The sequence below is a fragment of the Panthera pardus genome, unplaced genomic scaffold (assembly GCF_024362965.1).
Source record: "Panthera pardus isolate Hobbes unplaced genomic scaffold, ASM2436296v1 HiC_scaffold_18, whole genome shotgun sequence".
NCBI lineage: Eukaryota > Metazoa > Chordata > Mammalia > Carnivora > Felidae > Panthera > Panthera pardus.
The window spans coordinates 9,492,273-9,504,571 of NW_026526743.1; the positions used below are offsets into that span (position 1 = coordinate 9,492,273).

Sequence of the window (12,299 nt, forward strand, 5' to 3'; positions counted from 1 at the left end):
AATTGGGAAGAAAGTATAATCCCCTCAACAAGAAGGAAGGGTTGCCTAAGTCAAGTGGCCAAGTTGATATCAAAGAGCAGAGACATATACTCTCACAAGAGGGTGATAATTAATTGGAAATATTAAAATGTATGATAGTACAACTTCTATCAGAAATCATTTGTCCCTTCTTTGTATTTCACACAAAATACTTTTGTCCCAAAAGAAAAACAAAATTCTACCCAAATGTGACTATGGTCACACATGAGGGTCTCGTAACAGTCTCATGAAATTCCTCTTGGTTGAGACCCTTATGTAGAGTCCTCATTCCTAACATATAGTGGAATAGAAAAAACTCAATAAACCTTCCCATTCAGAAAAGAAATGGAAAGGAGGGACCCCGAATTCTTCCCCATCTCCTAAAGTCTTCCCCTTGTGCCCTGTAGACAAGACCCTCCCCACCCACCTCCAAAAGCTTGCCAAAACCGTGCTCTGTTTGGTTTGAATTGACCAATGCGGCCTGAGCTCAGGACCCCAAAGCATTCCTTTGAGGGACCCTAATAAAGGCATGCGCCCTTGGTCCTGCCCTAGGGATCTCTGCCTGCACCCTGCCTTAATCTTCTCACACAGCCCCCATAGGTGTGCAGAAGAGCTCCCCCACGATCTGTGAGTAATAAACTTCTCTACTTTCCCTTATAATCTGTTGAACCATGGCTCACCATCTGACATCTAGGACTCTACCTAATAAATACTAGTACAACAAAGTCACAACAGCAACACTAGGCAATTCTGTCAAACCTACAAAGAATTAACAGAAATTCTCCACAATTTATTTCAAAAAATAGAAGAGTGAATGCTTTTCCCAACTAAATGTATGAGGCCGGTATTAGCATAATTCCAAAACCACACATAAACATTAAGGGTGGGGTGGGGGTGGGGAAGATAACTACCAACCAAATCCCAAATGAAGGTGCAAAAATTCTTAGCAAAATATTAACAGAAGTTAGCAATACACAGAAAGAATTGTACACTATGACTAGATAGATTTATTTGAGGGACAGAAGGCAGTTTCAAATTCCAGTCAATATAAGCCATCATGTTAATAGGCTGGACAAGAAAAACCACAGGATCCTGTCAATTGATACAGAAAAACATTTGATACAATTCAGTGCTATAAACTTTAAGAAAGCTAGGAAGAAAGGAAAATTTCCTCAACTCAGTAAAGAACACCTGTGAAAATCTTATAGCAAACTTCATACTTACTGGTGAAAGATGGGATGTTTTTCCCCAGAGACTGAGATCAAGATAAGGATGTCCACTATCACCACTGATATTTGACATGTTTTTATAAGTTCTAGTCAGTGAAGTAAGGGAAGAGATGCAAACAAAAGTAAAGAGAAAAGATAAAATAGTGTAGCTACTTGCAGAAGACATCATGGTTGTGGTAGGCTGGATAACACCCTCATTCCAAAGTATGGCCATGTCCTCGTGCCTATCACCTGGGAGTGTTACTGTAATGTTGTAAGGGAGTCTGCAGATGTGCTCTGGTGAAGATCATGAGGTGGGTGATTATGCTGGATGATCTGGTAAATGTGATACGGTCCCGAGGGTCTTTATAAGAATGCAGGTAGAGTTACTCATGTAAAGGTTGGTGAAGTGATGACAGAGGTAAACAAGATTGAAGATGCTGTTTTGCTGGCTTTGAAGAGGGAGGAAAGGGACCATGAGGCAGAGAATATAAGCGGACTCTGGACATGGGAGGGTGTCTTCTTTGGAAAACTATCTGTACATCTCTTCTGCTCATTTCTTCACTAGATTATTTGTTTTTCAGGTGTTTGGTAAGTTCTTTATAGATTTTTTATACTAACCCATTATCCAGTATGACATTTGCAAATTTCTCCCATTCTTTCGGTTGCCTTTTTGTTTTGTGGATTGTTTTCTTTTGCTTTGCAGACACTTTTTATCTTGTTGAGGTCCCAGTGGCTCATCTTTGTTTTTATTTCCCTTGTCTTAGGAGACATGTCAAGTAAGAAGTTGCTGCAGCTGAGGTCAAAGAGGTTGCCTGTTTTCTCCTGTAGGATGTTAATGGTTTCCTGTCTCACAGGTCTTTCATCCATTTTTAATTTATTTTTGTGTATGGTATAGGAAAGTGGTCCAGTTTCATTATTCTGCATGTTTCTCTCTAGTTCTCCCAGCACCATTTGCTACAGAGACTGTCTTTTTTCCATTGGATACTCTTTCCTGCTTTGTCGAAGATTGGTTGGCCATACTTTTGTGGGTCAATTTCTGGGTTCTCTCTTGTATTCCATTGGTCTGTGTGTCTGTTTTTGTGCCAATACCATACTGTCTTGATGATTACAGCTTTGTAAGCTAGACTAAACTCCAGGATTGTGATGCCTCTGGCTTTGATGTCTTTTTCAACATTACTTTGCTTACTTGGGGTCTTTTGTGGTTCTGTACAAATTTTAGGTCTTTCTTTTCTATCTCTGTGAAGAATGCTGGTCCTGTTTTGATAGGGTTTGCATTGAATGTGAAGCTTGCTTTAGGTAGTATAGACATTTTGACAATATTTGTTCTTTCTGATCCATGAGCCTGGAATGTTTTTCTGTTTCTTTGTGTCTTCTTCAGTTTCTTTCATGAGCTTTCTATGGTTTTCAGCAAACAGATATTTTATCTCTGGTTAAGTTTATTCCTAGATACTTTATAGTTCTTGGTGCAATTATAAATGGAATCAATACCTTGATATCCCTTTCTGTTGCTTCATTATTGGTGTAGAGAAATGCAACCAATTTCTGTACATTGATTTATATCCTGGTACTTTGCTGATTTAAAGTATCAATTGTAGCAGTTTTTTGGTGGAGTGTTTGGGTTTTCCATGTAGAGTGTCATGTCATCCGTGAAGAGGGAAAGTTTGACTTCTTTGGTAATTTGGATGCCTTTCATTTCATTATGTTGTCTGATTGCTGATGCTGGGACTTCCAACACTGTGTTATTAAACAACAGTGGTGAGAGTGGACATCCCTGTTGTATTCCTGATCCCAGGGGGAAAGCTCTCAATTTTTCCTGAGATTGATACTAATTGTGGGCCTTTCATATATAGCTGTTATGATGTTAAGGTATGTTCCTTCTATCCCAAATTTATTGAGGCTTTTTATTAAGAAAGGATGCTGTATTTTGTCAAATGCTTTTTCTGCATCTATAGACTGGATCATAGGGTTCTTATCCTTTCTTCTATTAATATGATGTATCACACTGATTGATTTGTGAATATTGAACCAGGCTTGCAGCCCAGGAAGGAATCCCACTTGATCATGGTGAATAATTCTTTTAATGTACTGTTGAATTCAATTTCTAGTATCTTGTTGAGGATTTTTGCATCCATGTTGATCAGGGATATTGGCCTGTAATTCTCCTTTTTAGTGGGGTCTTTGGTTTGAGGATCAAGGTAATGTTGGCTTCATAGAGTGAGTCTGGAAGCTTTCCTTCCATTTTTATATTTTGGAACAGCTTGAGAAGCATAGGTATTAACTCTTTTTAAATGTCTGGTAGAATTCCTCCTGGGAAGCCTTCTGGCCCAGGACTCTGATTTGTTAGATTTTTGATAGCTGATTCATTGTCTTTGCCTGTTATGGATCTGTTCAAATTTTCTATTTCTTCCCTTTTGTGTTTTGGTAGCTTGTGAGTGTCTAGGAATTTGTCCATTTCTTCCATATTGTCCAGTTTGGGGCATATAATTTTTTATCGTATTCTCTAGTAATTGTATTTCTGTGATGTTGGTTGTAATCTCTACTCTTTCATTTATGATTTTATGTATTGGGGTTCTCTCTCTTTTCTTTTTGAGAAGTCTGGCCAAGGGTTTATCAGTTTTGTTTATTCTTTCAAAAAATCAGCTCTTAGGTTCATTGATCTGCTCTCCTAATTTTTTGGATCCTATATTATTTATTTCTGCCCTAATCTTTTTTATTTCATTTCTTCTGCTGGCTTTGGGCTTTTTTTTTTTTTTTTTTTTTTTGCTGCTGTCTTTCTAGTTCCTTTAGGTGTAAGGTTAGGTTCTGTATTTGTGACCTTTCTTGCTTCTTGAGATAGACCTGGATTGCAGTGTATTTTCCTTTAGGATGGCCTTTGCATCCCAAAGTGTTTGGACTGTCATGCATTCATTTTCTTTTACTTCTATATATATATTTTTTTTGTTTCTATATTTAAAAAAATTTCTTCTTTAATTTCCTGGTTAACCTGTTCTTCTTTTATTAGGATGTTCTTTAACCTCCATGTATGTGGGGGCTTTTCAATTTTTTACTTGTCTTTGATTTCAAGTTTCATATGATCTGAAAAATATTTATGGTATGATCTCCATCCTTTTATACTTGTTGAGGACTGTTCTGTACTTGATGAAGGCTTTTTTTCACCCAATATGTGATCTATTTTAGAGAATGTTCCATGTACCCTTGAGAAGAGTATGTATTCTGCTGCTTTTGGATGAAAAGTTCTGAATATATATGTTAAGTCCATCTGGTCCAGTGTGTCATTCAGAGCCATTGTTTCCTTATTGATTTTCTGCCTAGGTGATCTGTCCATTGCAGCACAGTGGAGTATTAAAGTCCCCTACAATCACAGTTTTAGTATTTATACATTTATTTATGTTTGTGTTTAATTGATTTATGTATTTGAGGGCCCTCAGGTTGGGGGCATAAATAATTACAATTGTTAGCTCTTCTTGATGGATAGATCACTCAGTGATGATATAATGCCTTTTTCATCTCTTGTTACAGTCTTTGTTTTAAAATCTAGTTTATCTGTTATAAGTATGGCAACTCTGGCTTTCTTTTGACATCCATTAGCATGATAGATGGTTCTCCATCCCCTCACTTTCAATCTGCAGGTATCCTCAGGTCTGAAATGAGTCTCTTGTAGGCAGCATATAGGTGGATCTTGTTTTGTTTTGTTTTTTATCCATTCTGATACCCTGTGTCTTTTGATTGGGGTATTTAGTGCATTTATATTTAGAGTGATTATTGAAATATATGGATTTAGTTTCATTGTGTTATCTATATGTTTCGTGCTTGTGATGATGGCTCTGGTCTTTGTAGTCTCTGCTGCTTTTCACTCACAGAGTCTCCTTTAGGATCTCCTGTAGGGCTGGTTTAGTGGTCATGAACTCCTTTAGTTTTTGTTTGTCTGGGAAAGCCTTTATCTCTTCTCTTCTGAATGACAGCCTAGCAAAGTAAAGGATTCTTGGCTGCATGTTTTTCCTATTCAGCACATTGAATATTTCCTGCCACTCCCTTCTGGCCTGCCAAGTCCCAGTGGACAGGTCTACTACTACCCTTCTGTGTCTACCCTTGTAGGTTAAGGCCCATTTGTCCCTAGCTGCTTTCAGAACTTTCTCTTTGTATTTGCTGGTTTCACTATGATATGTTGTGTTGTTGGCTTGCTTTTGTTGATTTTCATTGGAGTTCTCTGTGCCTCCTGGACTTGGATGTCCATTTCCTTCCAAAGATTAGGGAAGGTCTCAGCTATAATTTGTTCAAATAAACCCTCTGCCCCCCACTGTCTCTCTCTTCATTCTGGAACTCCTATGATACAGATATTATTTTGTTTCATTGAATCACTTAGGTCTCTTATTCTCCCCTCGTGGTCTAGTAATTTCTTTTCCCTCTTTTTCTCAGCTTCATCATTTTCCATAATTTTATCTTCTATCTCACCTATTCTCTCCTCTGCTTCTTCCATCCTTGCTGTCACTATATCTCCTTTTGCATCTCATTTAAAGCATTTCTTAATTCATCATGACTATTTCTTAAGTCTTTGATCTCTGCAGCAATAGATTCTCTGCTGGCTTCTATGCTCTTTTCAAGCCCAGCTATTAGTCTTATGACTATTCTAAATTCTTGTTCAGATAAATTGTTAAATCTGTTTTGAGCAATTCTTTTGCTGTCATTTCTTCCTGGAATTTGTTTTGAGGAGAATTCTTCCATTTCATCATTTTGGCTAGGTTTTTGTCTTTTATGTGTTTTAATAGCTTGTTGTGTGTCCTGCACCTGCAAGTACTACTATATTAAAAAGGGGTCATGGGGCACCTGGATGGCTCAGTTGGTTAAGCGACTTTGGCTCAGGTCATGATCTCATGGTTTGTGGGTTCAAGCCCTGCGTCGGGCTCTGTGCTCACAGCTCAAAGCCTGGAGCCTGCTTTGGAGTCTGTGTCTCCCTCTTTCCCTCTGTCCCTCCTCTGCTCATGCTCTGTCTCTCCCTCTCAAAGATAAATAAACATTTAAAAACTTTTTTTAATTTAAAAATAAATATAAAAAGGGGTCATACACTGTCCAGAATCTGGCACTTCAGGAAGTGTTTTTAGAGTGTGTTGTGTGCACTCTGTTGTTGCGGCTTTGGCTGTTCAATCCCACCGCTCATAGTGGTGGATTGTTTGGACCTTCCACTAGGTGTGCTTTGATTTGGAAAAAAAGGGGGGAAAGGGGGGGGGAACTTATCCTGTACAGAGAGAGAAATCAAAGGGGCGAGAAAAAAAAGATCAGGCAGAGAATCAAAGAAAATATAAGACTTAATCCAGAGAGAGAGAGAAGAAAGTAAAGAAGGAGATATAGAAAAGGTGAAAGAGAATAGAATAAAAATACCTCATCAAACAACCAGAACAGAGAAAGAAAGGGAACAAAAGACTATATATGTATGTATGTATGTGTGTATGTGTATGTGTGTGTGTATATATATATATACATATATGCAGATCAGAAACTGAACCTGAATCCAAAGGGAGAAAAAAAGAGGAGAGTAGAAAGAAAAAGAAGAGAGAAGGGAAGGAAAAAAAAGAAAAAATAATTAAAAACTCAAAAAATAAACAGACTAATACACAAAACCACAGGCCAGTTGTCTGTCAGTGCCTGGGAGTGATGGCTTTGCTGGTCTGGAGGAGAGTCCATCTTGCTTGTTCAATGTCAGTCTCATTCCAGTAGATAAGCAGTTACCAGCCACAGAGGGGCAGGGTTTGGTGTAAGCAGGTCCTGCCTCCACTAGGGGCTCTGTCTTGTTCCCTGAAGCCTCACCATGTTAGTGATAGGGGGATAAATGATAACACCCCAGTCTCTCCTCCCTGGACCATGTGTCTCAAACCACATTGTTCAGTGGTTTTGTTTGTTTTTCATGAATTTGATGTAATGGGGCACAAAAATAACGTTACTTTCTATACAAGTTATATGTTATATTTATTCCAATGGGAAATTAATGAAATGTGAGCACTAAAATATTCCATGCTAGAAAGAATGCATTTCCCCCCCCCCCCCCCCCGCGCATTATTACTGTCTTATGTTTTTATCCATGGAGGACCTACTACCTGCCAGGTGCCAGTAATAAGGAAATGGGTAAAACACAGTTGAAAATCCCAAAAGAGCCCTCACAGAGTAAAGTAGGTGGTCTGCCTGTCCTGCTTCACAGTTTCCCGTGCCTCCTGGGTGCTGTGCTGGGATTGAAAACCCAACGTCTTAAAGAATCCAGCACCCCACAGATCTGGTTTTGAGGCAGAGCCACTCTGCGCAGCCGACAGAGGGCTGGTGGCTGACACTGGCAGGGTCTTTTGTCCTTGGGGGCAATAAACCCTCTTCCCACAGTACTCGAGGGAAGGGACTGCTCTCTCCCAGTGTTCTCCCAAAATCCCTGCTGCACCTTGGGCCGGCTGCCCTTCATCCCAGGCGCTCACAGCAGCAGCTCTGGTCCAGAGAAAGTCGTGCATGCCTGAAAACTCTCATCTTTAGCTTTAAGGCTGTTTGCAAAATAGAAACTGGTTTCTCCCAACTTTTGGTTCTCCTGCCCCTCGTGCAGGGAGGTTTTTCTCTTGTCCAAGTACAATCTCACACTTCCACAGTCTCTCTTTCTCTTCCTTTTGTCTCTCTACAGAAGGCGTCCCCTCCCCTCCTGTGCCTATGCTGCCCACAGCTTTATCTATCCCGATTCGCAAACACACACCTCTGTCCTGCTGAGCTGTCTCAGTGCACCTGTGGAGATTATTCTGTCACTCCACCGACTGATTTCCTGGGTGTTCTAAGTGTTCTGACTTCAATACAACTGTGTTTGAGGGAGGAGGGAAATCCCGGTCCCCCTACTTTTCCGCCATCTTGACTACTCCCTCTGGGAATTTTAGTTTTATGACTCATGAGTTTAGGTGTCTGATCCATTTTGAGCTAATTTTTGTGTATGATGTAAAATAATGAACCAACTACATTTTTTTTTTTCATGTGGATATCCAGTTTTTTCAGATCTTTCATTGAACAGACTGCCTTTCCTCCACTGAGTGCTCTTAATACCCTGGTGGAACATCATTTACTATATACAGAAAAATTTCTGACATCTGTATTCCATTTCGCTGGTCTCTGTCTTTCTTTATGCCAGTACTACACTGTTTTGATTACTTTAGCTTTTAATAAATTTGGAATAAGGAAGTGTGAGACCTTCAACGTGGTTCTTGTTAAGTTGTTGCTATGCAGTGGTCCTTGAGATTCCATATGAATCTTAGGATAGGATCATGTACTTCATCAAAAGATTTTATTAGGGATTGTATTGAATCTGTTGATTGCTTTGAAGAGTATTGACATCTTGGCAATACTAAGTCTTCCAATACATGAACTTGGAATATCTTTGCATTTATTTGTGTCTTCTCCCCAAATTTCTTCAGCAATGTTTTTAGTAAGAGTGTACAAATCTTTCCTCCTAGGCTAAATTTAAGCTTAATTATTTTATCCCTTTTGATGCTATTGTAAATGGAAATGTTGTCTCAATTGCCTTTTTGGATTGTTCATGGATAATGTGTAGCAACACAATTGATTTTTGCATGTTGGTTTTCTCTCTTGCAATTTTTCTAGATTCATTCTTCAGTTCTAGCAGTTACATGTTTTGTGTCTGTGTATGTGTGTGTAATACACAGGATTTTCTACATATAATATCATGCTGGCTGTGAACAGAGGTAATTTTGCTTATGCTTTTTTTTATTTGAATACCTTTTATCTCTCTTCCTCTTTTTGCAGGGGCGGCTATCTGTTACGGCTAGGACTTCTAGTAGTACGTTTTATAGAAACAGAGCAGGCATCCTTGTATATATAAACTCTGTGAGTCTACTCACAGGGTTGGAAAAATGCTGCTAATTTAGCTGAATTATTTAAAAGCAAATTAGTGCTGTTAGATGCGCTGAATATTGCATGTTTTATAGTAGACTCAGAAGTTACTTTTGTAAGATGAGAGGTCTTAACAAATGTAATGAGTGTGGCAAGACTTTTAGCAGGGATTTACACCTTTGACTTCATGAGAAAATTCATACTGGAGAAAAGCCATACAAATGTATTGAATGTGGCAAGGCTTTTAGACAATGGTCTGACCTCAGGATTCACCAAAGAATTCGTCCTGGAGAGAAACCTTACAAATGCCATGAGTGTGGCAAAGCCTTTACTCGAGGCTCACCCCTCACCAGTCATCAGATAATCCATACTGGAGAGAGCCTTATAAATGTACTGAATGTGGCAAGGCTTTTAGATATTGCCTTAAACTCAGGGTTCACCAAATCGTTCATATTTACAAATCCAACAAATGTAGCAAAGTTTTAAATTAGTACTCTTCACTAGATATGAGTAAATCTCCTGGAGAGAAACCACACACGTGTAATGTGTGTGGCAAGGATTTTACCCAAAGATCAAAATTGCAGGAACATACTAGAGCATTTACCTTATAAATGCAGTGAGTGTGGCAAAGCTCTTAGCTTGAGTTCCAAGTATTTTGCAACAAGAGTCCATGTTGAAGGGAAACCATGTAAATGTTTGTGGCAGAGCCATTTTCCATGCCTTACAATGAGATTAAAATATATACCTTTCAGACAAACCACACAAAACTAATGTGCATGGTAAGTCTTTTGCCTCAAGGTCAAAACTGTGGAACATCAGAGGATTTATATTGGAGAGCCACCTTATAAATGTAAAGAATATCATAAAATTTCAATAAATTGTCATGCCTTTAGAGTAATGAGAGAATTTATTCAGGGGAAACTATACCAAATATGCTGAATGTGGAAATACCTTTAAAAAACTGTGTGTCCTCAGGATTTGACAACAAATTTGTACTGGTGAGAATCCTTGCAAATCCTTACAACTTTGGTAAATATTTTGACCAATTCACAGAACAGACCACACATTAGAAAATCCAGGAATAACTGGATCCAGCTGGAATAACTAAGTCTGTAGGTCTCAGTGATTAATGTGAAATGTTACACACTGCAGAATAATTATGTCACAAAATGTTAAAACATCTATATCACGGGAACAAGGACATGTGGAAGTAGCTCATGATTTTCTGTGTATAAGATATTTGAGTTCTCTGGAAAAGGCTACATTACTATTTATGAGTTTCACCCTCAAGTTTGAAATCTGTTGATCTTAAGCCTTCCTTACAGGCCTTTCCTAACGGTCTCTGAGGAGCAGTCATAAGATGAAGGGGCCTACTTCCTTGGGTGTGACCCATTCATATCCATGTTCCCTAAACTACAAGGACATGGAGTTGTCAGATTCAATTTTGTGTGAATTTGCTTTGGGGAGGGGCAGAGAATAATGCAAAACCACCATAGAAGTCATCCTGCTTGTTATGTTCAAGGCATTCTTCTCTAGATAGACGCTTCTTTAGATGAGTTACAGGGACTGACCTTTTCATGAGATGATGGTGATAGTTTGTTTGCTAGGGACGGATTATGTGGTAGAAACAATGCAGGGGAAGATAGGAATAGCTGTGCTATACTGTCAATGACAAACTGATGGATCATTAATGCCATTTCCCTTTTCTTGGAAAATGAAGAGAGCAGTTATCTGAGAGGGCAGTTGAATCAAAAGAACCAGAACAGTTTGTGCATGATTCATACTTAACCCCTGCCGTTACATTTTGCTATTGTTTACTTTGGAATGTATCACAAGTCTCATGTTTTCATTAATGAAGTTTAACTAATTTTTCTCCATAACCCTGAAGGAGTCATGTTCTTTTTCCAACATAGTTTTATCCCATCTCTATAGAGTACTTTGTAACACATAGTAATAAGGTGCCATTAGGCTCTCAAGGTTGAAAGAATCTATAATAATTTCCTTCCATGATGGAATAAAAGAATGGACAGTTTGAAGATTATATACTTAACACTTCGCATTTGAGCTGTTCTCTCCACATTTTGCCCCAGGATATTTATGTGGCTATAATAAAAAATGCCACAGCAGTGCAAGTTCAAGACTCTGATTCCCTAAAACCTGCCCCCCATTCAAGAATCTGCACCATATGATTCTCTTTCTTTATGTGTTTTGTGCCCAAATAAAACCCATGGTTTCTAACATGGTTTAAATAAAGTGAAAATAGGAACATAGTACACATGAAAAATTCAGAAATAAAATTTCAGAAATAAGGCTAAAAATAATCATTTTTAGCTTGGAGCACTAAAGAAGTAATTTAGAATGAACAGCATACAATGGGAACGTTTGTTTCATAGTTAAACTAGAAATTTCACATATTCATTGCCTAACACATTTTTTGTTAACTTCCACTTGTGGCCATCCACTGGAACAGATGGAACCCTAACCAAAGTTGGGTTTGGATATCGAGACTGGTGGTGCCATGCACTAAAAGTGTGATGAGAACACATGTAATTAAGATTTCTAGGGAGAGCACAGACTTCCAAGCTGGTCAAAAAAAAAAAAAAAAAAAAAAAATGGCTTGAGGGAACAGGAAATGGTGAGTGGTTTGGTGTCTTTTGGGTGGTGACTGGGTGGAGCTGGGGGAAGGATGCCTTCTGTGGTTTGAAGTTCCGGCTGATACCAAAGGAAGGAGCACCAGGCTTTTCTCTCAGCTTGGGCAGGTGGGCAGAACAGATGTGGTGGTGAGGCTTAAAAGGTGTCAGTCATCAGCCACCAAAAAATGGATACTCTTTAGTAATACACTGAATATGTAGTCTTGAAACTCCTATTTCTTGGTTGGGAAAGACAAACTTTTCTTCATGCTAATTTGTTACATTCCTTTTCCTTCTGTACACCTAGATTCCATTGTATGATGTGCTTGTTGATATGCTTATAGAATACTATTGAGATAAATTGCCTTAAGATATTTTTATCCTAGCTTAATGAAGATGTTTGGAAATGTTTATTAGATCATAAATGTTACTAAACAATTTTATTAGAACAATTTTCCGGAGGATTTTAAAATGTGAATTTCAAAGTATGGTCTTGAACAATTCGTTCCATGGTTCATTTTCAACTGTAGTAAAACTTCTTCTTTTTATACAATTTTCCCTTGTCATTATCTTTTCTTTC

The 12,299-nt window shown here is 38.5% G+C and overlaps 1 protein-coding gene across 5 annotated transcripts in view; it reads left to right on the top strand.

Annotated features, from left to right (window-relative positions):
• LOC109260970 (zinc finger protein 677-like) overlaps nt 1-12,299 on the top strand; it is a 90,792-nt gene that overhangs the window by 16,140 nt on the left and 62,353 nt on the right. The gene's annotated exons all lie outside the window — the stretch shown is intronic.